Consider the following 27,936-nt stretch of genomic DNA (forward strand, 5'->3'; position numbering starts at 1 on the left):
ACTCTCCGCCCTTTGCAACTCATCCAGAACAGGACTGCGAGACTTGTCCTTGGCCTCAAGCCCAGGAACTGTATCTCTCCAGGACTGAAATCACTACACTGGCTCTCAGTGGCTGCAAGGATTAAGTTCAAAACCCTCTGCATTGTCCACAAGGCCTTCTGGGCCCTTGGGCCGAAATACCTTCAACTCTCTCTTCCTAAATATCTTCCTTCTCGAGCCCTTCGCTCATCCACCTCAACTACCTCAGGGTCAGCCGCTTCTCCAAGCAACGAGCTGGTGGTAGATCTCTCGCCGCAGCAGGGGACTCCCTCTGGAACAGCCTTCCTGCCTCCCTGAAACTTGAGGAGAACCATCTCCGGAAGCACCTCAAAACCTTCCTCTTTGCCTCCGCTTTCTCTCCCTCTCTCCCCTGCTATATCACTGAACCTGCACTAAATCTGCAACTGGGCCACTCACCAATCTCGTGTCCTGGCCCAGCCACTCTTCCTTGCACTGCCTACATGCACTACGGGACTGTCTCTGTATCCTACAGCCCCTTCTCCTGGCACTTACCTTTGCACTTGCCACCAGCTGGCCCTATTATCTATCTCGTATTCTATTAACCATGTACCGCACTTTCCTTGCACTTGCCACCAGCTGGCCCTATTATTTATCTTGTATTCTACTAACCATGTACTGCACTTCCCCTCTCCCCTTCCCCTGCACTTTTTTCCCAGTCCCCCTACCCTTGCACTTGCGTGATCTGAATGACACCTGGCCTAGTAGGATCGTTGTCTGTCTCCCTCTGTTCCCTCCCCCGCCTCGTCGCACCTTGAAACACTTGTGTATAGGCGCGTTACAAATGCCATATCATTAATTGCAGAGAGGGTGTTGCGGTGTGGCTGCAGCCTGCAAGGCAAAGCTTTGATTAAGGTGGCTCTCAGTCCCAACAGCCCGGGGAGGCAAGTGGGCAAGCAGCTCTGAAAGCCTGAGCTGGGAGGGACTCAGGCTGACGTTGAGGACCAGATACTGAACACCTGATAATCAGATATCAGAGGCATGGCATGTCCTCTTGTTCTGTCACCAGATCTCCAAACTGGAATTGATATATAGTTTGGAAAAGAGGCAGCATGAAAGAAATGGTGCCCTTTTAAACTATTATTTTGGACATTTCCTTTAATCGGAGGTCAACTGCCAGCTCTGCTCCCCCCCCCAAACCCTGCCTCCACGGACACCCTTGTGGGATCCCCCACCACATTTTTTCCATTTCCACCACTGTACATAGTCATTGCGAATAGCTTGAAAGCTAGCCTGGATTTTGCTATCCCATGAGTAGACAATTAGCCCACGCCCCAAGTGTGGGAACACGCTGGGATGAATAGTGAATGTGATATATGTACCGCCAGTAGCGGGCCAGCTGCAAGCTATTTATATAAGAGCAGGAGCCCACTCACGCGACCCGGGTTTGGTCAAATCAACTCGAGTTTTCCAATAGGTGGATTTCGGATGCTGACAGCGCGCCATAAAGTGAGGTCAGAAACCTCTGCCTCCAGATACCACTTCTAAGAATTCCTAGTCTGGGAACTCTTCAAATTCCAGAAAGGCTTTTACGAGAGTGGCCTGCTCGCAGCATCGCTTTGCTGCTGTAGTCCCATGAGACGTTTTAAGCGAGGAATCCACTGCACAGTGTTTAAGAAAACAGGAAGTGGCGTCATCTGGGGACGCTGCATATTTCACTGCGACTTTGATTGTCTGCTGATCAAAACGATTCCGATTTTAAATGTGCTTTAGTTGCGATGTACTTGTAATCTGGTTAACTCTTAATTGCTAGTGTGGTTTTAGTATATCCGTCATATAACACTTGATGGTGGATACCGCTTCTAAGCCCTGCAATACAAGGTTACTGCGTGTATAGACTTGGAATAAGGCGAGCTAGTAAATAATGATTTCGTGCATCCATCCCCCCACGCCTCATGCATTCTTCCCGGTGGGCGGTCATCCCGCAGCGCTTCTCCTGGCACCCAGCGCGGATGGCTCCACAATGTCGGGAAAATTAATTCGAGGAACTGTCGTCTCTCGTTTAAAATCTTGACGACAACTGGCAAGCAAGGAGGACATGAAGATTTACAAGTTTGTGGTCCAGACACAGAGGAATTAAAAGGCGGGGCAACCAACCTCTGTGCGTCAGAGCTTCAAAATGGAAGAGTAAGCACCTCGATTCCACGCAACCGAAAACAGAGCAGGGACCTGAGGCACTTCTTCGACCACGACGCCCTCTAATGGATACAAAGGGTACTTCTGCACTGGCTGGCCTTTCCAAGATATTAGGCTTATTTCGAAAGTATTTTCGAAAGTTAAAATTACAAAAAACAAACATCAAGGTTCTGAGTGATAGCTGACGACGTGCAGTGAACAGTTTATCAAACCTCATTCGGAAATCTGCAAAACAAATGTTGGATATTCGTGACGGGTTCCGCACAGAGTTGTACATGCATAACTTCCAATTCCCACCACACGGGGAAAGAATGGTGCATTTTAGGTGCCGGGGTAGCGGAGACTTTCTGACTGCCATATGCAACGCGTCCACCTTGCTTGGGGTGCTCCATCCTGTGTGGCACACCGCTTTGCATATGTAAAATGGGTCTTCTGCATAAACGTATTAGCTTGTCCGCCTACACGTGATTACAAATCGCACTGCAGGACAATCCGATGCTAGAACCTATTATTCAGCTGTCAGAAGGATATCGGGGGACGAGCGTCAACGTAACTCACGGCGCGCTAATTACTAGGACGCCAGCCTTCTCTTTTTAACCACACGACAGCTTGTCTTGATGTGTGTAACTTTCTTTTTTTTTTGTAGAGGAAGTAGTACTGCTGAGATTACTTACAGCTAATCTTCATTACTCCTAGTCCCACTCTTCCTCATGAGAGTACTTATTTAGGCTGTTACCTTACCTCTCTACAGGAGCCCCCCTCTTCCCCTTGGAGCATATTAGTGCACCGCCTCCCAGACCCGCCAAACTTACACACTACAAAAATGTTTTTCCCCTGTCAGGGTCCCAGCGGTAGATGCTGCATTGATTATGCCCCTCCTATTGGAGCCAGGAGGGGCAATGTTTTTATTTATTCTATTTAAATGGTTATTTATAATGTGAAACCAGAGGTTTCTAAGAGTGGACCCGGGGATTGAACCTGTGTTGCTCTGTGTCATCTTGCTTCCAAGGCGAGCGTGTTGCCCCTCAGCTATCCTCCATAATCAAGGGTCTGGGACAAGTATCTGTTTTGCTGGGCAAGGGGTTCCTTATCCTGTGACAGATGGGCTCCCTGAATCTCTGCCCAGCACGGCACAGCATGTTACACGGAAGGCTTCATTTGAGAGCCTTTATTCTCCCGGCACCCATGCAGAGCGATGGGCACTGGTTGAGAAGGTGGGGTGCGGCATGGCTAATGAGCAACTGAACGCACCCCATATTGCCGACGCCAAACTCAGCTGAGCCGACTTAAGGTGTTTAGAGACTTGACCCAGGGTTACCTCCCCTGGAAGAGGTAAGGAGTTGGGTAGGGGCACGGTGGTCCTAGCTTTTGCAACAGGCGCGCAGCATCCCAGGGCTTTCCTGCACCACTTTTTTCTCCATATGTGAGCGCAAAAGGAAGGACTTACCTGGTGTTTTTTCAGCGGCAAACCACAGATGCAGATGTCTGTGTATTACTAAGATGGGTAACTTACTGAAAAAAAGCACCATCTAGAACCGGGGAGTTCCTCTTCCTCCAGGTCCCCGGGGAGGTCTAGTAAAAGGAAGAGGCATGGGAAGCTATCTGAAGAAAGGCTTTTGGAGATCTGTAGAAAAGCTATTAAGGAGGAAGGCTTTAGGAGTATGGATAGGGAAAAATATGTGGAGGATGAGGAAGGTGGGGCATCCTTCTTCATCCCCTGCATCTTTTTCCGTATCTGCGTCCTCTAATGAATCCTTTTCTTGCCTGTGGGAAGACAGAACGGTAAGTACCTGTATAAAGAGGCAGCAGTCTCAGTATTGGTTCAAATTGCCCGGTCCATGGTGTTTAATGACTGGGATCCGCAGCTACGGGTACAGCCGTGCAAGTACCCCTCTCCCCCTCAGTTCATGCAGTCCTCAATGGCTAGTCTCCACCCGCTTACAGAAGTCATGCAGGCCATTCTCAGGGAATGGAATGACCCAGGCAAGACCTCAGTCCCCAGAGTCTTGGCTAAGCTATCTCCATTGAAAGGGGGAGAGAAATCTATGCCACAGAACATACAAGTGGCCTTGTTTCTCCTTAGCACCAGCGCATTAATTTTGTGATATTGTAATTGGTCACACCACGACTTAGCAAAGGTATTCCGTGAAAGCAAATGAGTTCAGAAAAAAAATATCTGCAGATGCCTCGCTAATAAACACTGGGGCAAACAAATGTTTGCATCAAATTGATAAATGTGTTGCAGTAATCCTTTTCTAGTCAATGCACTCATTGAACTATCACTTGATCAACCGCCCTCGTTTCTAAATCGTCGTTGAGAAATCTGACAATTTTATACATGCAACACAATTGAAAAAAACATATTAAGTGCTGTACATCTGATGTATGATCCCCATGACACTGCCTCTTCTGTTTTCTTTTAGAGAAGCAGAGCCATCATGTTTCAGTCCTGGACCTTCTTCAGGGGCATCGACGAATTGGTAGAGGTGTCAGGCGATTACCATGCATGGAACAGATTATGCAATACATTCATATCAGAGCCGAGGTGTTCTTCATGAAAAAACAAGCATAGGGGAAAAGTGCAGTTTAAAAATTACCTTGGTTTCAAATATTTATGAATCTGGCTTAGACAGATAGTCTCCCTTCAACACCTGGTATTAGCGTGCGAATAACTGCCAGAGAGATTAAATTATGAAGTACTTTTGCTTAGCAAATCCAGCACCATACTAGGGATCCCCCCCAGTAGGCACATCACCCACTTTACTCTGCGTACCGACGGCTCTATGTATGCATGTTTATAAGGTTTGAGTGATGACAGGCCTTGAAGTGATTTCATGGTGCTAGCAGAAGACAGGCAAACAGAACCAGGGGTCGAAAGGAAGGACTACAAGGACCACAATATGATTGTCGACCGGGGAGAGGTATGTGGTGCGTGTGTGGCATTGATTCAGGTATTTCAGTTTAACTACAGGATTTTGATATTTTTGGACCTCATTGGGTGGCTAATAACACAGAGGCACTACAAAGTGGGTCCTTTCTCTACAGGGCCACCAGCAAGTTAGGCCTACCACTGCGTATCTTTTGTGAAGGCCTCTCGGGGGATTGATTTTTGATTGATTGATATTGTATTTCTGTCGTGCTCATACACAAGTGTATCAGAGCGTGACAAGGCAAGGGAGGGGAGCAGGGGAGAACAAAACAGCGATCTTACTAGACTCGGTGACATTGAGAACAAGCAAGTGCATGGGGCAGTGGGAGGGGAAAAGTGCAGGGAAGGGGGAGAGGTGGAAAGTGTGTAGTAAAAGGAGAACAGAGTAAATAATAAATAAATAAATAATCAAAGCAACAAAGAGTGGTAGTGCAGCCAGCAAGTGGCAAGTGCTGGGTTTAAGGCAGCAGACTTGGTAGGTCAGATAAGTGCAGGAAGAAAAATGAAAAAAGGGGGAGGAGATCTGTATGGGTACAGATACAGACCCCAGTGCAAGGGGTGACCCGGAGGCAATGTGGGTGGTTGGCAGGGTGAGCAGGAAAACTGGGCCCGGAGGACAGAGAGTGGCCAGGTGCATGGTGCCAGGTGCACAGTGCAGTCAGAATAAGAAAGCAGATGCGCCAAGACTGTCAGCTTCCTCACAATACATGTTGAATGAAATCAGCATCAGCCAGCCGTCACAGTCTCTGACACCTGGAGTGGCCTCTTTGCGATGCCTGCACGTGGGCCATTGTCTATGTATTTTATGGATATGAGCTACCAGTGCAGCCATATTGAAAGTGTGTAGGAGTGTGGGAAATCAACCATGCGCAGAATGATAGGATTCTGTTGAGGTAGAGGTGCACAATACAAGAAGGATTTAGTTGATGGGGTGTCATTAAAAGTGAAATAAGAAAGAGCATGACAAACACATATGACATTTCTTATCAGAGTAAGTAGGAGAATATGCCAGAATTGTTTGGAGGCAGACTTATAATTTATTCCTTGAATGTAACCCAGTGCATCATCTATCTGTGGGCAAACAAAATACTTGCTGCTAGTTGAGAATGAAAATCCTTATACGTTCTCAGGAGGATAGCTCAGGGGCAACATGCTCGTCTTGGAATCAAGATGACACGGAGCACAGGTCCGCGCTTAGAAACCTCAAGGTATTAAGTGCCTTATAAATAACCTTTCATATCATAATTCTTTGGTGGCAAAATAGTGCATTCAGTGGCTGTAACTGAATTGGTTGCCCTTTTGTGGCAAGACAAAATACTAATTGCAGAGGAAAAGCCTTATCATTTGTTTGTGGCAGAAGGCGATTATATTCGGTAGCTGTAACTCAGTGTGCCATCTTTCTTTCTAAGGGAGAGAGAGGCATGCATATGAGGTTCAGCCTCCTGTCTCTAGGCAGATAGGAGTTGTGGCATGTATTTACTGACAAGCCAGGTGTAAAAACACACAGTGCAGAGACACAGGATATGGTCTGGTCTCTGTCCACTACCACACACATCCACTGATGATGACTTGGATGATAATGGTGACAATGGAAACCAAGATAGAAGTAAACCATCCATGTTCAGGCCACAACACAAGCTTTTGGAAATCAGTGATACTGGGAAGGAGGAAGGCAATTCCACAGAGATGGGAGGGAAGGAGAAAGCTATTCTTCCACTAATGCACATGGTCTTTCAAAGGTGTCCTGTAAGATCTGAAAGTGCAAAAGGTGAGCACATGGCAGACACATTGCCACGCTTCTGTGGACAGATGAGCATAACATGACTCGTATTCTTGGTCAAGCAAGACAGTACAAAGTGTGGAAGGTCTTCATGCTACAGAAGAACAGTATCTCAACACCTGCACTCTTTGCAACAAAACTGCATGCCAGGGAAATGCTGGGACCAATCTGCGATTGACATCTTTGCATTGCCATATGACACCAAACTATGCATGGGACTGGTAAGAACCAAGAAGCCATCTACTGGAGAACGCTCACCAGCAAATCACCATATACACTTTAGTCCGTACTACGAACCCAGAATTTATGTTTTGATGCAGCAGTGATGACTGACTTAAAAGTTATAAAACCCATTCGCTTTTGCCCAACTTTTAGCCTGTTCTTAAGCCCTGCTCTTGCTATTTTACAGTCACATAATGCAAGAGCCACCTTCCAGCATGGTGACAGTTGTATCATTGATCATTTTTCACTTCTCCCTGTGAAACCAGAACTGCAAATATGAGCATTACATGGGTACTCCAGTGCCTATCACTCAAGAACATGACAGCTGAAAACATGCACATTTGAATGCCTCCCAGAGTTCACCCAGCGTAATACACAAGTATTTTTAGGAGGAATGTATCTCCAGCTTGTTCACCCAACAGGAGTTATATATTCTTACTAAGGCAACATTATCTAATTTTATATTCCAGTCTGCTTCAACTGCAATACGTGTCCGTGGGAAAGGTTTCCATACTCCAACACTATCTGCTCCCTTGTGCTGTTTCAAAATCGCAAGCATCCAAACAGTTTCTTTAGAAAACATACCACCAGCCATAGGCCACCCATGACAAGATGTCAAATTTGCAGAACTAACCAAGTATAGTGGTATTCTTACTAGGCTGTTTGTTGTGAAACATACATCACCTCACATCTCTGTGTATTCACGCAGATCCAGGTCCTCAGTAAATGGGGAGGCCATGGGTGTAGCTGTAAGGAAGCCATGGTGCCCATGCTAGAGGTTATTACTCCCAAGGAAGTGTAGCGAGTGGTGTTTGAACAAAGAAGTGGCAGAGCCCCTGGTCCTGACCTCCTGCCAGCGGATATGTTTAGGAGTGAACCTGGTATTTGGGTGCCATTTCTTACAAAGTTTTTCAATGCTGTCTCCTCTACAAATATTCCTCCAAACAGCCGGAGAGAAGCTGTTGTACTGCTGATTTCTAACATGCTAAAGTGGTCCAAGGTCCATGACATGGTCTGCACTGTCCTGGCCCAGAGTAAGGACGTCCTGCTGGACCTGAAATTAGAAAAAGGACATCAGTGTCTGTCCTGTGCCATCTGCAAAGGCAGGCATAGTCAGTTGCATAGGTCCCAGTCTCTTCATTTCCCAGAGCCATCTGCTGGAGGACCACTTCTGTATCCCCCAGTTGTTGTTCCCCCAACTCCTGCAGCACCGTCTCCTGCACCCACTCCTTGTCTATCTCTAGGTAGAGCAACGCCTCTGCAGCACTGTCTTCCTGCTGACTCTGGGTTAACACCATTCCTTACCCGGCTACAAATTGTATTAATCCATTGTCCAGCAAAAAATGCAATGTACAGGGAAGACGCTCAATGTACACAGAAGGCACTGCTGCTTCAGAAACATTAAAGCCACATTTCTTCACCAGTTCCTCATCCTCCCCAATGCCTGTTCCCTCCACCATCTCTGGCACAAGGATTCCCTGCCCCAACAGTGCTTCCTCCACCTCACACTCCTCCTCCTCCCTCTGTAGCAGTATCAGGATCTCCATTGGCAGCACTATCGTCCCTCTGCCTCCTCCACCGGTGGTAGTGAAAAACACTCCCTCATTAGCCTTGCCTTCGCCACCTTCTCCTGTACCTCCAATTGTGTAGCAGAGGCAAACCTTCAATTGTCAGCTCCGCCTCCTCTCCCTTTCCTGTGCAATTCCCCAATTATTCTCCCACCTCAGGTGGCACCTGCTGGGGTTGTGAACCTCTCACACCTCTAAGGGCCACAACTAAAAGGAGTGCACCATTCTCTAACATCTCAAACTGCCACTTAATAAGATTGTCCTGCAAGAAGTTAACCTTCTCTTCCACCTCCACCCCCCCCTCAAATACAAAGCCATGCCTCCCTTCATCATTGGAATTTCTTTCTAAGGAAGGACTAACACTAGACGAAAACAACGAAACCAAGTGACTAACCAGAGCAAACAAATGGACTCGCACAGGGTTCTCAGACAGACAAAGCAAGGTGGCAAAACCACAAATGATTCTCTAGTTCCCATACACAAATGGGAAGGTTTTTTCAGGTTTCACCAACAAGTGAAAATAACAACAGAAACCATTTTTAGATTATTGTTTCAATTGGAAAGACATGATCTAGTTGGACAAGTACATAGCCAGATGGGATTAGGAATACCAAAAGTGAACTATTTTTCTTCTTTTTAAAATGCTTTGGGGTGACACATGGCAGCAAAGATTATTCGGGTATTTTTTCTTTTTTTGAGGGAAATTAATAGAGAAAAAATGAAAAATGACAAAGGGGCATAATAAACGCACAATGAGACAAAAGAGGGTGAATAGGGATAAAAAAAAACACAAAATCCAATTCACTGACCAAACAGACCATCAAACTTCCCAAAGCCCACCTTGCTATGCTCGGGCCTGTAACTATGGGCCCAGCTTATGCGGTGATGGGCCACAGTCTCAGGACATATTGCCTAATTTAGTCTTTGGTTATTTCACTGTGATTAGTTAATCAAGGATAGTAGTTGAAACATTGGGGCACTATAAGAGTTATTGTGCGCACTGAAATTAATCATTTCCTTAAACCTCTTAATGTAAAATTAAGAGGATCCAAAAGAGATTAATCAAGGAAAACCTGAAATGTCAAAGCACATTTCTTCCAAAAATAAAACAGTGTACTTTCGTGGTAGGTACCGCCAGAATAATTCAGTCACTTCCTAATGTAAAATGAATGTACCCAATATATATCCATTAAATGTTGTTCTGCTCTAATGAGACGGTACATTTAATTTAAATAAGTTGGCAGGTAATATCGAGAAGAAGCAAGCGCAATGTTTGGCATTAGTTTGTAGGATGAGCGTGGAATGAGTAATGCTGCATTGAGGAATTATTTACAACAGAGTCGAATGTACAATTGACCCTCGCAGTCATTGTCTTTTTCATCATCTAGGATACAATGCCAATTAATGGCAACAACGGAGATTCACACGAATTCATCACTCAGAAATGAAACACGCCAGATAAAAGGAGACAACAGTTGTTTTGGGCAACATAGCAACATACCACACATGCACGACCCGTTTATGGATGACATGGCGTGGGTAAATTACATAACTACACATTATTTAAAAAAAACATAGAAGTAAAATGTACTGAAGTTACTAGAGCAAGAATTTAAAGAATAGATGCTCCAAATTAAGAGTTACAGATTTAATAATGGATGAAGAGAAATCTGCTTCATGTGAAAATGCGTGTAGGCATAAGCGAATAGGTCTCCATTATAGAAATGCCGGTGAAATACAGGCTGTTGCTCCAAATGTGTGGCATGTGTTATTGGGAGGGGGCGAATAGAATAGTGATTGAGTCGGTGTACATTATGGGGGGGGGCGATAAGTAAAGCATGGCATGATAAAAAGTGATTAGGGGACCCCCTCACCACACCCAAAAGGAACCCACTGGCATCAGACAAACCCTCCACCAGTATGACCCAGTATGACCCAGGACACGGAGGTGGGGGAACATTGAAGGAATCAGGAATGAGACCAGCAAAATGATGCTGGCATACAGAGCGGCAGCATTATAACACCTCAATCTGGCAGGTGGCATGTTACGTTACTTCGCTTCTGTAGTATGTCTAATCACCACTGTAGTAGTTGTGCGGATCCTTGTTCATGTTGTATTCTGCCCCTGCCTAGGGAAACCAGATCTTAGGCTGCTGGGAAGAAACACAAGAGCGAAAGAAGTCCTGATTTGAGGGCGGCACATTAGTGTAGCTGGTGTATAATTCTGGAGATTGTACCAACAGCTTTAGGAGGTAGAGTTATGCTGCCATTGCTTAGCAAGGGTGAATGAAGTGACCCAATGCCCGAGCAGCTAGTGACTCCTCTGAATGCCAGGGGGCCATTTCTCTGCTAATGGCCTCTGAACCATCTTAAGGAATGGGCATCAGAAACATCATATTTGCTGAATATCCATGAGGTTTTCTAAAAGGTGGATTGACAGTAGGATTTATAATTATTTTAGTGCAGCTTCAGTCAAACACAATGAAACGAGCACACGGGAATACTTGTTGTTTGACGAATTTCAAGGGAGTGTTTGGCGCAATATTAAGGAATGTTGGCATTCCTGTTAATTTGCTTTGAAATGTCAATTTCACCAGAAAGTATGAATTGGGGTATGTGTAAGAGGGGGAGCGCCGCACATATGAAACATATCAGTCAATGGAGGCCTGAAACAAGGCTGTGTTTAAACCACTCTGCCTTATCACAGAAATGCCTGAACATTGATGGAGTTCTCACTGGTTAAAAGGAAAGACCCATCTGGTCGTTATTCATGGTGATGATGTGGTGCATGTCTCAAACACTGTTATGATTACATAAAAGAATACACGTGGTACCAGCCAATTCCAACGCCAATGGGCTCACTGCAAACCGTCATAAGACAATGGACTTTGGAAAATGAACACAAAAAGGGCAATAGTGCAGGAATAACAGCAAATTAGAGACAGTTATGAGCTTTAAATATTTGTGTACAATGTTCACTCCAAACACCCAAGCTTGGAAGATTAGCTCTTCAGACCGAGTGCAAATGTTTTATCTCCTGGATAAGTTTAACTGCTTTAATTTTAACCATGGCCATATAGCCCGTTATGTTTAACCCAGGATTCTGGCAAACGCTCTTTGTACCGCCAAGTAGGGGCTGGTGTTAACAGAGGAATAATATTTGAGTGGACATTCTAGTGCCTTTGAATTGGTGTAAATCCAGTAACACCAGTGGGTTTAATTCACTTAGAAATGGTCCTTTGCAGTTTGAACTATTGTGCCATTTTGGTTATTGCACACACTTAGAGCGTATTTGTTGAGTTCAGCAAGCATGGTAAATGCTGAACAGTGAGTGTCCTGAGGGACTCCACAAGTAGATATAATAGAGTAAATAGAATAGCTGGAGCTTCATGGGATAATTCACAGGATGTGGACTCTGCAGACAAAACAAATTGAATCCTTTTGAGGAGTCTGTCATAATACCATCTGTTGCTCTAGCTTTTTTGATTTCTAATACTAAAAATAAGGCAGGTAATGCTGTTTCCGAAAAGGAGGTCTGATAATCAGATCCCCTTTCATAAGTATTCCATGTTAAAATTATAGTGTCACATTCATGACAGCTGCTCAGACACAAAGTTCTTCAGGCCCAGGTGGCTTTTCAACTACCTTCACCTCTGATCTAAATTGTATTAATTGTGTAATCTACTCTGTCTGGTTACACACAAATCTGTAAATACAAGCCATGCCTGGGTTGGGTTGGCATGTTGGTGGCTAGAGTTACTCAGTTATAAAGCCACAGTTCACAGTAGTATCAGCTCTGTGAGAAGGGCTGTGACGAATCAACTTCTGGGGCACCAGTGGTCCAGGGATGAATATCGGTTTCTAAACCATCATTCAGCCCACACCCGTAGTACATCAGAAGGGATCCAAAAAGAATGGAAACACATTTTGGTAATGTGGTCGGAACAGCAGGCTTATCTCTGCAAGGTTGTAGATCATTGGTTAGTTGCAACACAGCGTGAATACAATTATTACCCAATGATAAAAGGGACTGTCCAGTCAAGGTTGTATTCAAATATCTACTTTATTATTATTGCAACAGGCAGCTCTAGTACAATAGAAAATACAACCCACACTGTAAAGGAACACAGAGGACAGACGGTTTCACGAAGGAAAGGGATGCACTGTGGATACTGACAGTGGGGTAGTCAGTAAAGCAATCAGTCTTAACTGTTCATGGTTAATTGGTTTCAGCACCAAGAGATCAAGGGTCGTAAATGTAACTAGGGGCCTTTAGAGAAGGACCAGGAGGACAGAACCATAGTGTACCTGGTGCTTGAGTTGATCTTGATGCTCAACAGCGTTGAGTCGGTTCCATGACGCTTTGCAGCTCCTGCAACAGAGTTCAAGATGGGAGACAGCTGCAGGTATCAGGCAGCAGGCAGTTCGGAAACCGAGGCTGGACCGTGGCTACAAGCTGGCCTACACAGAGACTCAGTTTCAAGAATCACAGTCTCTGTGCTGGTTGGCAGATCTGGAACGCTGGTCGAGGCTACTCGGACTGCTTTAGTGACTGCAGCGTGACAAGAGTCAATAGTGCAGATGGTCACGGTCCGAGGGCTCGACTGCCTCAAAAAGTTCCCTAAAAGATGGACACTGGTTGAAGCTTGTTGTGGCACTCCTCTTAGCTTCTTTTCTGGGCGCGTGTCATCCTTTAAGGCTGACGACCCAAAGCTGAGGAAAGTGTTTTCAGACAACGGCCTGGTCCTTTGGTCAGAGACTCTCTGGCACTCCCACCTGGGAAGCTTGCTGGCACAGAACCTAGCAGGGCATGCTGTGTGCTGGCTGGGTACCGGTTCTGGAGCTGCTAGAGGATCCTCTGGAGTCGGGATCTCCCTCTGTTCCCTGGGAGGCGTTTAGGGGAGGGATCTTGCTTCCCTCTTGGAAATCCTGGCCTTCCTTCACTGGCGGAAGCTTTAAGGCAGATTGTACGTTCAGCCACGGTCCACATGAGTTCTTCTTACTCCTTTCAAATTCACTGGATTATTTTCCAAAAGAGGGGCTCAACCCTCCTTTAAAGCCAAATGGGCCCCATTGATTAGTACAGGCTAAACCTACCTTAATTAACCTATCCTGGGTCCCCACCAACAATCTTCTGTTATGCGTGCAGTCATAACCAGAGTGCTTTGCAACAGGAAAGGTAAGTGGTGACGACATGCACTACTAGGTCCCACCCATCTTCCTGTCTGTTGTGGATCAAAGTGTCTCTCTGGTTAATTGAGCTCTCTGTGGCTTCTGATCAAAGTGCAGGTCTCCTTTGAAGTTTGTGGTGAAAACAGACTTTCTGTCTCCATCAAATCACATACTTCTTTCCTCTGAAAGGCGGTCCTCCTGCAGGGGTTGCCTAATGTAAACAGTTGTCCCAGGCATGACATTCACTGCCCTTCATAACGAGGGGTGGGAGCTAGCTTCAAGTTGACACATTGCATATAAAAGAGGTGTTGGTTTCCTGTCCCCTTTTGTCAGTTCTGCCATTTTGAATTGAATTGTGCTATTTGTGTGTGCGCAGCTCCTTTGGACTTGAATGCCAATCATTAGAAATTGTACATTTAGAAAGGAAACCTGTATGCTTTGCTCCTTCAAGGCTTAGCTACCTTTTTAGGTGCATGATAACATCAGTCAAAGGAAATCGTTTTTGTGTGCATACCGAGATTCGAATTTTGATTAGTCGCTGCATTTCATAGGAATATTAACCTTGCGCTCAGTAAATTGCTATATTTTGTTCTAAGTGCCCTATTCAGCTTTCAAGCACTTTTCCTTTGGTGCTGACTATGCAACACAGCGAATTGCCATCAGTAGTTCCTTTGAACTACATTACCTACATTTCTTGCGAGCTGCGTGGGCAAAGCCAGTTTATGCTGGTTCACGCTGGGTCACTGTGTAATGATGCTCCATTCTGTTTGCCAGCTTTTTGCCGCTACACCCCTGTGTTTACCATCTAATAGAAGACAGACCCAGGCCCCTACGGCCAAGGAGATCCTGCAGAACTATCTGATCTCAGACGGTAAATCCTCCTGCACCACAAAAGCCACTGAACCGGGGCTCACTACTCAACACTGTGGCATGTGAAGAGGATGGTGATTTTCGAGCTGCTGTAAGCAATCTATCCTCTGCGCATGCTGTGACCAGCTGCATTGTTCCTGATTATGTTGCATCACAATTACCACTAACTAATGGACGAGATAATCTTGACTCCATGGTCTCCCAGACCCTGGTAGCAGGGATCTATTATAGTCCATGTCACAACTGCCCTTCGACCAAGGGTTCATAGGCGAGGGGTCTCCGAATCCAGACCAGACCGACATAAATGTACTGCCCATTTAATGCACCTCTAATAGGCTGTATAATGACTATACATCTACTTCTAGTACTAAAAGATCAGTCATCAGTTGTTCTAGAGAATTAAGATGTATGTTGCTGAACACTAGGTCTCTCATTAAGCACTCCACAGAGGTCGTGGATCCTCTGACTACTCAGAAAATCAACCTCTGTGCTATCGCTGAATCTTGGCTGCATGACGACGCAGGCCTTGGCCTTATTTTGGCTGTGCCTACTGGCTATAACATTATAAGAACTGATCAACTAAATACCAAAGGTGGTGGTGTAGCCTTACTTTATAACCAGGCACTAAACATTCATAACATTGATAACATCTCGATTCCAGAATGTGAAGTGATCTGGGCCAAATTTCAAGTGAATCCCAATACCACGATTTATGTATTTGTGATCTATAGACCCCTGCAGAGTACAGCAGACTTCCTGACCAATTTTACCGACCTTCTGGCCCCACTCTCAAACCTAATGTAAAAACCCTTATTCTCTAGGACTTTAATTTTGGGTCCAACGCCTCAGCTATATCGGTTAAGACTACGCTACTTGATCTTGGGTTTACCCATCATATGACCCTGCCCTCTCATGTGAAGGGAAAAATCTTGGACTGGGTTCTATCACAAAATATCATCATTGAGAACATACATAATAGCCAATGCCCATGTCCTGACCACCATTTTCTGGATTGGAATATGTCCATTCCCCCTGCTACTAAAACCATAGTAGAGAAATGTCGGATCTCCTATAGAAACTACGCAAACATACTCCCACAGCTATGGCACCTTACATTCTACCAACTATTGACAATCTGACCAACCTGCATCTGGTTGTCAAAGAAATCGAGTGGTGTAATGACATCCAAGAGGCTTTCTCGGATAAACTTAATAAAATTTAGGAAAACATTGCCTGCAAAAACAAGGATAGAAATAAAGAATCCAACAACATGGCAGTTGCTGCAATTCTTAGGACCATTTCTGAATTTGCTTTTCAGCCTATTGCTGAGCAGAACCTTGCTGACATCCTTAGCAAATTGAAGCCTACCAACTGCAAGGGTGATGTTTGTCCTGTTATTACGGTGAAGGCTTCTGCTCCCCAGTTGGTACCCCTTATAACCAACTTTGTTGATGTGTCTTTTAGGGAGAACCTTGTCTCCAGTGACATGAAACAATCCTGGATTTCGCCACTGATAAAAAAACTTTCCTTGACCTTTATATATCGCGGAAATTTTCGACCCATTACAAATGTGCACCATCTACTAAAAAGTCTGAATAAAGTGGCACATCTACAGATGGAGACCTTCCTATCAGAACATGACATTTTGGGACCAAAACAATCCAGTTTCAGATGAGCTGATAGTACGGAGTCCACTTTACTCGAACCTAAAACAAATATACTGCAGTTCATGGTGAAGGGACACACCACCGTGCTTATGGTCCTAGATCTCTCGGCCGCTTTTGATCTGGTGGATCATACCAACCTGGAGGAGAGACTACGGGATACAGCACATTTTTCCTCTGCAGCCATTGAACAGGTGGAATCTTTTCTGGCAGATTGTAGAGCAAGGGTTTTCTTTGAGGTTGCCCGGACTGAGGAGTTTACTGTCACTTACAGGGTACCATAGGGCCTGTGTGTATCACCCACCCTTTTTAACATCTTTACGCTCCCCTTGTTTGAACAACTTGATAAACTTGGTATTATATACACCAATTACACAGGTCATACGCAAAGCCTTGTTCCCCTCACGGGTGCCTATATCACTGACTCGTCTACTCTGAGCTCCACCTACGAGTACTTCCAAACATGGATGCAAGCTAACAAGCTCAACCTTAATAGCTCAAAGACAGAATTCATGATGCTTGGTAACGCTACACAGTGGAGGAAGCTCAGCTCAGAGTATTTTTCCTTTAAATTTGCAGATTGTAACATTCCCACAAAGCCCAAGGTTAAGCCACTTGGGGTTATCTTAGATCAAGAACTATCCATGAAAGGACAGGTTAATAGTCGTGTGCCTAGTACTTGCTACGATCTTAAATTACTGTCTCAGCTACAGCCCTTTCTTTCCCCCGCAAACTGCGCCATGGTTGCCCAGGCAATTATAGGAGCCTAACTGGATTATTTCTCTAGCCCTCTGCTTGGCATCTCCAAATAGACCATACTCACTTTCAGGTGGTACAAAACAACATGGTACACTTTGTTGCAGGCCTGCAAAGGAGAGAGCATGTTACGGCAGCTAGGAGAGCACTGCACTGGCTCCCTGTCTGTAGCTGAATCACCTTCTGTGTGATGTGCATTACGCACAAATGCCTTTTTGGGCAGGTCCCTAAGTGCTTGTCAACTCTCATATTGCACCTATCTGCTCGCAGAATATTGAGATCGAATAAAACCTGTCTTCTGGAGACCCCAAGAACTAGGCTCTTCTATGTGGAACAGAGATCCTTTCCTTATGCAGCACCTCAGATCTGGAATGCCCTTCCCCTGGACCTTAGATGAGGTCCTAGTTTTTATCTCTTTAAGTGCAGGTTATAAACGGTTCTATCTAACTAATTCATCTGTCCTTCTCTTCCTGATCTGCCTGCTTTATGACCATACTCTGTCTTTTTGTTTTTTGTAGTCTTGTCTTGTCACCTCTATGCTTCTGGGAACTTGTTCATGTGCGGTATCAATAAAATAAATAAATCATGCCTCTTGCAGGCCTGTTTCAATTAGCTCTCATCAGTATGCGCTGCCACCAGCAGAGCCTTGACAATAGACAGGGTGGATCCATGTAGCCTTTGATATTTAATTAGGCTGGCCATGGCAGGAGGAAGGTGTTGCCTTCCCCCTTCCTGAGATGCTTTGATGTATCATTGGCTGTGGCTGTCACATTCCAGCTGAACATGTCAGGGGGTCTGCGCCTGTAGGCTGTGTCCACCCAGAGTACATGTGACTATGTGTTTGTTGTGCGGCAAGTATAGGAAAATGTGTGTGGTTTAGCCTCACGCATTTTCTGAGGCTGATCTCCAATCATTCAATTTCTTTAAAAAATATCTAAAAAGCCCAGGCAAGTGCACACCCGCCATTCGGATGGTCGAATACCTCACACAGGCCCAGCAAGGAAAAGACTGATGTAGATTAGTATCTGGTCTGACTTTCTCCACCAAAACCATGTGGAACAATGGCCAAGATGCTGCCCCTTTGATTCTCCTGCAGGAAAAGTAACATCATCCCACAGGACACAGGAACTTCCACCAGGAGGTCTTCTGGGATCCAGCCCCTTAAAGACAGTACTAAGATAGACCACTGGAGTCACTTTAAAGTCAACAGGTATGAGGATGGGACAGAGTTAGAGTAGGTACAAGGTAGAGGTGGACATAGAGAAGGGTCCCCTAATGTTGTTTCCAGTAAAGTCTCTCTTCTTTGTCATAAGGCATAGGCCATTTGTTAAAAAAACAGTGAGTGGACCCCGTAGAGCAGGCTTGCCTTGCACCAATCCCATGTTAAATTTCTACCTTTCAAAGGAGAGGGGCATACTGCAATTCTTCATTTCAATTTTGTACTCTTACAAGGATGAGAAGATGAGAAGGGATTCACCAGACCACTGTTGGACGTAATTTGCCATAGAGGTAAAAACAGGGGACAGAGCTTGCATTTGCTTGGATGCCTTCTAACCAACCCCCCGCCCCTGAACAATGGGGATGACTTCTGTTGGACCACGGCTTCCCTTTTGGTTGCACCAGAAACATGCTCACGGGAGGTGAATAATCCCCTGTAAGTACCAGCTAAAGCCCCTGGAGTGGGAGTGAAGAACAGAAGTGCTCCCCTTGTTCTGGATTCCTTGGACTAGGACTCGCAGAATTCAAGAAGCAGCTTGACATCCTGTTTCCCTGCCTCAAGACATCTTTGACAGATTGACTGATCTCAATGCCTTTCAGTAGTCATAGTACCTCCTGTGCTTCATTTGGCATGCTACACCACTGCTTGGTGCATTTTAAGACATCCAGATGCCACAGGCTGTTTGGAGAAAACTGACCACAGGCTCGTCCTTCATGGGAGGAACTGATTCAAGTGCCAACTCCACCTGCTGGAGACCATTGAACTCGCCGTTATGAACACAGACTCGATCCAGCAGAGCCATCATCTCACCATGGAGTCGACTGCTGCACAAACTATTGGATGACATCATCTTGCCATCTCAAATGCTAATTTGTCCCTTAAAGAGCCTCTACCACTGAACCAACTCGACACCTACCACCAGTGAGATCACATCGACTTGAATAATCTGTACATTGGCTCAACTACAGCTAAAGTGCCAGGAAGCCCGACTCAATGCTGTCAAGCTCCCAAATACAAGAAGACGTCCTGTGCCCTGGTCCATTTTGGGAGTACACACTATACAGACTTTTAAGCTCCCCTTCACTGCCTGTTTTATTCAAGAAACAATCTTGGCGGAATTACAACCAATTGATTGCCTGAACAGCCCTTCTAATCTCCTGAGATTGTCCTTACACAATAGTCTGCATTGTCTGTCTTTTCTTTTACAGGAGTTAGGGTTTTCTAGTGTTTTCTAGTTATTTGCATTTTTATTATTTAATTAAAAGCCCATATTTGTATAGAACCTTGATTAGACATTCTCCTTTTTGGTGTCAATGTACTATTGTTGTTTGAGTTGCTTCTGTAATCAGCCCAAACCCCTCCTGAAATATAGCCTTTGCTTGGCTTGTGCTCCCCCATAAGGAAAATAATGTATACCTTTTGGTCTAAGCTTGTTTCAACTTTACGGATGGTATTGCTGCTGGTTTGGTAGTAGTGTGGTGCCGAGTAGGTGGTTTAGGCAGTACTCATAACTGTACTCCTTCAGAGTAGTTGGTGTTTCATCACAGTGTCACGTGAACTACTGATGTAGGATGGCCCAGGGCATAAAATGCAGAGCAAAGGTTGAGAAGAACTAGGAATGTGCATCACCAGAAATCTATTATCCAGAATAGATTGACATTGCCTTTTCTATACCGTGTTTGGAGCAGGATCCAGATTGCATTGAGTCAAAGGTCCTGTTTGAGAAATGATAAAGTGTGTTCGTACCCATGTGAGTGACCTTCCCAAGGAATGGTACAATTGCAAGAAGTTGATAGTTAGTAGTGTCTTTAGAATCGAGAGTGGGCCTATTCCATATAGGTTTGACCAAAGATAATTTAAGTTTGGCTTCCAACGGGCCATGTCAAAAACTGAGGTTGAAGAGATGTGAAATTAATTTTAAAAGGGTGGAACTATTCTCCTTTTAGAAGTATTGAGAGCAACATTCTGAGGCTAGCCTAATGTTTGATGTTAGGAATTGTAGATACAATGGATTTTGTAGAGGTAGTGTGTATAGAGTCTAAGTTAGGAATGAGATATCCCAAATCAGAGGGATGGGTGTAATCATGTCCTTTATTTTCCAAATGTTGCATGTTATTAAACCTTGTATCTCAGTGCACCAGTCAAAAGAAACCCTCAGTGAGTGACTGGCAGGTTTCCATTTACAACTATTTTAAAGAGATCTTTAGGTTTATTAGTCTCTTTGTCAGGGAGTTGTGACTGGCAGGCTTTTTTTGCTTGTTTCATTTCATAAGAAGAGAAGTATTGAGCAGTTGTCTGATCCTCCTGGTCACAGGTGGATTAGAACTTCCTCTATTTCCGTTCTTTGATGCAGAGTTCATGTAGCAGCCTGAGCAGTTTTCTGAATAAAACCACAGCCTGCTGGAAAAGGGGTGCATATGGAATTCTATTGGAAGCAATCTGGTCTAGAATGCTAGCTGTTTAGGTTATCAAGAAGAAGGCAAGGACAATTAGCCTGGAGAAGGGTGTGAACTGTGTGTTTGAAAGCAGTGTCAAAGGGTTGTGGGTTCAACTGGGAATTAGGTCTCACTAGTTTTGTTAGGGTCAGGGATGTTTAGGTGGGTGTAGGAAGGATGGAGAAGATGATTTGAGTAGGTCGATGGTCTGTTCAGATGGAGATGAATGAGTTGGCCCTTTCACATGTTGGTGAAAGCCAAGAACATGAAGGATTTTCCAAAAGGATTTGGTGAATAGGTTGGTCAGGTCATCCATCCAAATGTTGAAGCTTGTGGGGTGTTTTTAACCATGCATCCAAGCCCTACCATAAAACTGTGCAGTACTGGCATGGAAAACATCATGATGGCCAGAACTCCCCAGAGAGTGCACAGGGAAACATGAAGAATAGGCTGTCACCCATTTTTGCCTATGTTGTGAGCACAGGAGGGCACTGCCTAAAACCACCATTGGGCTACACACACAGTAGCCTGAAACCATTGGGAATGGCAATGCTGATTGCCAAAAAGCAACTCAGAACTGTGGGGAATTCATTTTCTTAATCCCAAAAATGGTTGCAATACCGGAACTCACCACTATCAGAAAGCCGGCGTTTTAAAACCACCAGACTTTTGTGTAAACTGAACAAATGAACCGAAACCAGGCCAAGGAAAGACTTGCTAAGAGGTGGATACAATGTAAAACTATATTCTGAAATGACTTGAAGGAAGTAATTATTTAATGTACATGTAAAAATTGCAAGTTTTGATTTAAACTGGGAACTAAAGTGACATTTATGTTATGTTATGTCATGTTATTTTGCATTTATATAGCGCCTTATATACCATTGGTATGGTCTGAAGGCGCTGGTAGGTTGAACGCCCTTGGGAACCGAAGTTCGGGTCAGTAGAGAGAGTAGTGGGAGTCAAAAGGTGCATGTGTGCACCATGTATGTGTGCAGCTGGTGCGGAATTCAAGTGGTAGCTGCTTCTTAGCGGTAGGTGTGGTGGTTGAGATATCAGGAGTATGTGTTCACTCTGGATGGCTTTATCCAGAACGAGTGTGGCTGCGTTAGGCCTGAGGAGGACGCCTGGCTGCAGGTGTGATACCAGCGATGTTTACTTAGAGTGATGTGGAGTGAGCGGGATATGTAGATATGAGAACAGTTATACCGAATGGTGTCATAGTATCTCTGTGTTCTAGTTGAGTGGTGGTGTAAGGGAGAGAGTAAGCGTGGGGTGTGGTAAGATGTATGTCTTTCAGACGTTTCCTGCATTCCAAAGCATATTATGTATGTCACTCAGTTGCGTGCGGGTTGGTCTTTTATATGCATTTTTGTTCAAGAATGTATTACACATTCATGTCTGCCCGACAGTGCATATTCATGTACTCTGGTTCATTTTGCGTGCTCAACTCTGTCCTTCATTCTCCAGTGCGGTTCACGCATGCTCTCATGTGTTCCATACATATGCACTCCTGTGCTTCTTGCGCATGCGCTTCGGTCTACCCCGCGGTTGTACTCATGTCTGCCTACGCTTTAATTGGTTCTGTATACTAAACTGCTTTGTTAGCAGTCTGTTTGATTGATCTACACACTTATCTGGTCTCACTGATATCATACATACTATTCTTTGATTCTACGTAGTCGTCCATTCTGCATACTGTTCCAGTCAGCATACACGCTTCTGCACTTTACACGTTCAGTTGTTGTTCATTCTCAACTGTTCTCATGTTCTCATGTTCATTGGTTCTCTACACTACTCTGGACTCCACACCTGTCCGTTTCTTCATGCTCATTTGCTCTCCCCACTCATCCGCTCTCCGTACTCATCCGCTCTCCGTACTTATCAGGTTTACGCACTCATGTGCTCTCTGCACCCATCTGCTCTCCAGACCCATCCGTTCTCCACATCCATCCGCTCTCCACACTTGTCCGTTCTCCACACCCGTCCGTTCTCCACACCTGTCCGTTCACCACACCGTCTGCTCTCCACACCCGTCCGCTCACCACACCTGTCAGTTCTCCACACCCATCCCATCTCCACACTCATCTGCTCTTTACATTCATCCGCTCTATACACCCGTCCTCTTTCCACACCTGTCCGCTCTGCATACCCTTCCGATCTCCACACCCGTCCGCTCTCCGCACTCATGCGCTCTTCACACTCATCTGCTCTCCACACCCATCCGCTCACCACACCCATCCGCTCACCACACCCATCCGTGCTGCATACCCAGGCGTTCTCCAGACCCTACCACTCTCACACCCTTCCGCACTCCACACTCTCCCGCTCACCACACTCTCCCGCTCTCCATACTCCTCCGCTCTCCACACTCCTCTGCTCTCCAAAGTCCTCCGTTCTCCACATTCTTCCGCTCTCATAGTTCTCTGCTCTCATACTTCTCCGCTCTCCACACTCGTCCGCTCTCCACACTTGTCCGCTCTTCGCGCTCCTCCGCTCTCTACGCTCCTCCGCTCTCTATGCTCGTCCGCTCTCTACGCTCGCCCGGTCTCCACGCTCGCCCGGTCTCCACGCTCGTCCGCTTTTGACACTAACTGCATCATAGGCTTCTGCGTTCTTCCCAATAAGTCGCTCTCCACACTCGCTTTTGCGCTTTCCACGTTTGGTCATGGTTTACGCTCGACTGTTCCCATGTTCATTTGCTCTCTACACTCCTCTGCACTCCACACCTGTCCGCCTCTACATGCTCATTCGCTCTCAGCACTCATCCGCTCTCTGCATCCATCCGCTCTCAGCACCTATACGCACTCCACTACCATCTCCTCTCCGCACCCGTCCGCTCTCCACACCCGTCTGCTCTCCACACCCGTCCGCTCTCCACATTCATCCGGTCTCCACACTCATCCGGTCTCCACACTCATCCGGTCTCCACACTCATCTGCTCTTCATTCATCCGCTCTCCACACCCATCTGCTTTCCATACCAGTCCACTCTGCACACTCATCCGATCTCCATACTCCTCCACTCTCCACACTCATCCGGTTACCACATCCATCCGGTTACCACACCCATCCGCTCTCCACACCCATCCATGCTCCCTACCCTTCCGCTCTCCACACTCTTCAGCTCTCCACACTCTTCCACTCTCTACATTCTTCTGCTCTCCACACTCTTCCACTCTCCACACTTTTCCACTCTCTACACTCTTCCGCTCTCCACGCTCTTCTGCTCTCCACACTCTTCCGCTCTCCACACTCTTCCGCTCTCCACCCTCTTCCGCTCTCCACCCTCTTCTGCTCTCCACACTCTTTCGCTCTCCACACTCTTCCGCTCTCCACACTCTTCCGCTCTCCACACTCTTCCACTCTCGACACTCTTCTGCTCTCGACACTCATCCGCTCTCCACACTCTTCCGCTCTTCACACTCTTCCGCTCTCCACACCCTTCCGCTTTCCATACTCATCCGCTCTCCACACTCATCCGTTCTCTAAATTTGTCCATTCTCCACACTTATCCGCTTATCCGCTCACTATGCACATCTGCTCTCCGTGCCCATCCGACCTCAGCGCACATTCAATCATTACGCTCCTCTGCACTCTACGGTCATCCGATTCTCAACGTTCATCCGTTCACTACGCATATCTGTTCTCCACGTTCATCCGCTCTCCATGCTCATCTTTTCTACATGCTCGTTCACTCTTATACGTTCATCTGGTCGAGTGTTCGTTAGGTCTATACTTTTGTCCGTTCAGTATGGTTCTACAACCTCTTGTGTTTAGTTTGTTTTTCAGAAATGTGCGCGCTTGTTAATTCTACACGTACTCATTGGCTTAATGCGCTCGACCGCTCTATACACCTAGCCATACTTCGTACTCATTTGCATTAGAATGTTCATCAAATTCATCCGGCCACCATACTCGTTTGATCTTTCTAGTCGTCTGTTCTTCCGCTCATGCACGCTTCCACTTTAATGTTTTCGTCTGTTCTATACGACTCATTCATTCTAACATTTCCATTAGTGTCATTTACTGTGTTCTCTTCTCATTCATTATGTCCCTTCCATCGGTTCCGATCTCTTAAGTGTCTCAGTGATTTGATCCTATTATCTGTTTCACTGTTTTGATCTATTTCATTCGTTTAGGCCTGTTTGTCTTTTTAGTTTACATTCGAGTTTATTTAGTTGTCATTCTCGCATCAGGTGGTATGGTGGGATGGAATTATTGTGATGCTGCTAGTTTGGGAGCCAATTGGTTTTTAGGGGAAGAGCCAGGTTTTCAGTAGTTTGCGGAAGGCCGTTAAGTCCTCGGTTTGGCGCTGAATTCTGCCTGACAACTATCCCAGACAGGAGAAACCTGCTCAGCCACTCTTCCCAGGCCTGGCTGCATCCTGCTGCCCCTGCCAAAAGGAGCTCACACCTCCCTGATTGAATTAAGGGAGGGGACCTGCAGACTGAAGGAGGTTGAACAAAGCCTTGTCCTGGACTCAGGCAAATGTTATATCGAGGGGGCCGTAAAGTGGCTTCCTCTTGGGAAAACTGGGAGGGGCAGTGCCTCTGCTAGCAGCTGAGCTTGGGGGGAAGTGGATAAACCAGTTATTCCACCCTGTGATGTGGGAAGCCACACCTCTGTTTGACCAGGGCATAATTTTAAAAAGATAGATAACTCATAGTGCGGACTTGTCAGAATTATATAAGTAATATCATTATTTTTGTGATTTTTCTGTGCACGTTTTAAGAGGTGTTAGGACCCTGTGGTGTATTCTGGGGGGTTGCTAGCGGAAAATAGGGTCTTACTCCAAATGTCTGCATGTTAAAAATCTGACACTTCATCAATTAATGTCCATACTCCTTGCGCACATGTGTGTAATTTTTGGTAAATGTCCGATATTGGTAAACCAGTCAAAAAGCACAAAATGTTGTCATTTTTGAATGCAAGCCCCCAGGAAGATCAGAGCCGGACAAGCCTGGACCATAAGGAATATATAATGTGTACATGTAATTTCAACAAATGGTGTATCTGGGAAATATGTATTTGAATCAAATATAGATTTGTGGGCAAATTGACCAGGGAGGATCCTCTGACCCATAAACAGACCTCATCATGATGACAAGCCATTTCCTTGCCCCAATCATGGGAGAGGGGAGAATTGGGCCAATCACAAGTAGAGAGGGGCAGGCTCAGTCATGCCACGCACACACCCACTTCCAAAACACATAAAAAGAGACTGCTGGGACAGGTAGAGACATTCATTTTCCATTTCTGCGGAGCATTTTGACGGCCGACATCCCATCCAGACAAAGACCAGAGATCCAGAGAGACCAAAACTGTGCAGTGCTGAGAGCAGAACCAGGGACCAGACCGCTGTTCAGAACCACCCGCCGGAAGTCCTGTCCAACCTGACCAGACCTTGACGGCTTATTTCAAAAATATAGTGTGAGTACTCACTGTGCCAAAACCAATCTCTTAGTTAAAATATTCTAATCCAAGCTATTTTAACCTAAGTAGAACTGCCTCCTAGAAATCGTGTCATCTGTCATTTTTAAAGCTGCACAACTGTCACCTGTCAATTCTGCAGCTGCAAGCTGTCACCTGTCATTTTGAGTTTACATTAAATCCGAAAAACTACCTTTATTAAATCATCCGTATCTCTGGAACCGTTTGGGCTAGGAACAGAATTTAACTTTCATTTTAAAGCTGTGATTCTAGGCTTTCCAACGAACCTAGAACCGACTTCCTACTCCCTATATCCTTTTTCCACAATCGCGATTTACGCACTCGTGAAATTTACCGCGATTTGCGATTTTGGCTCAATTTCTCCACTTGTCAAAATAGCAGCTCCATTCTTTCCTTTGTTAAAATCCGTTTGCAACCTGGTAATAACTCATAGAGCATTGCTAAAGTGAGCCTGAACTAATACCAACAAGCATCTCTCACTCACCCTGAATCCCTAGAGGGAATTAAAATTAGTTAGCACATTTTCCCATCCATTGCCATCACATTTAAAAGCTTTTTGGGCCTGTGTTTCAAACCTCTACCTGGTTTCCTCTAAGCTTGCTGGGGGGGAACTGAGTTCCGTATTGTATTTGATTGTATTCCTGAAGACTGTGTGTGTTACTTCCATCTCCTTGCATTGCATATAGGGGGGGGTGAATTGCCACCAGGGGAAAAGTGAACATATTATCTCTTGTGAAACCATATCAGTTTATTTTCTGTACTGCATTTATTCCACCTTGCATTTCCTTGAACCCATAAAGCATTTTCAGCTACCTCATCCTCTATACTACTCCTAAGTAATCAAGTGTACCACTGTAACATTACCCATTGTGGATCCACATCATATGTCTAAGTGTACTATCAGATATTAATTTGTTATAAAAGTGTGACACATATATATTGTTTAATTTTTCAAATAAACCTTTTAATTTGCAAAACAAACCTACTTCTTGGCTCAGTGGGGTCAGGGGGATTCTAAAAGGGGGGTGTTATACAAGGGTTGTCATACAGAGTACTGAACTGGACATAAAAATACATCAATAAGGGTTTTCCTCAGCATTCCAGACTAGGCATTGACTTAGCTGTAGTGTTGATTGAATATCGCTTACAAGTAACCAGCGATTAGAATACTTATGAATGAATTTAAATAGTAGAAATTATGTGAATTCAAGGAAGCCTTGAATGAAGATGAGGTATTTATGTGGGAGGCAGAAGATAGCCAGAATGACCTGCTTTGGGGAATTAGGACAAGCAATACGGACAAGGGATTCCAAGAAGTTAGGACATGGGGAGATATTTATACAGGGTTTGAGGGAGGCATGATAAATAATAGCATGACCCCCCCCCCCACCTTGTTTTCAATGAGTGATTTTTACTTGTTTGATTTTTAAACACTCTTCTTGAAAGAAGAAATACGTTATGGTGTGTAGTGACCCTGAGACTTGAATATCCTAAGATATGGGAATGAGAAGGCCTATAATTTCAGTGAAACAATTTAAACATACTTGACCTTGATACTTGAAACAATGTGCTCTTGTCCGTGGCTTTGAAGACCATTGTCCTTGAGGTATATTATTTTATAATGATATCCATAAGAACTGCCTTGATACTGTTGTTCTCCAGAAGGTACTTGTAC

Source organism: Ambystoma mexicanum, chromosome 2q, assembly GCF_040938575.1.
Source record: "Ambystoma mexicanum isolate Mex_15411 chromosome 2q, UKY_AmexF1_1, whole genome shotgun sequence".
Lineage (NCBI taxonomy): Eukaryota > Metazoa > Chordata > Amphibia > Caudata > Ambystomatidae > Ambystoma > Ambystoma mexicanum.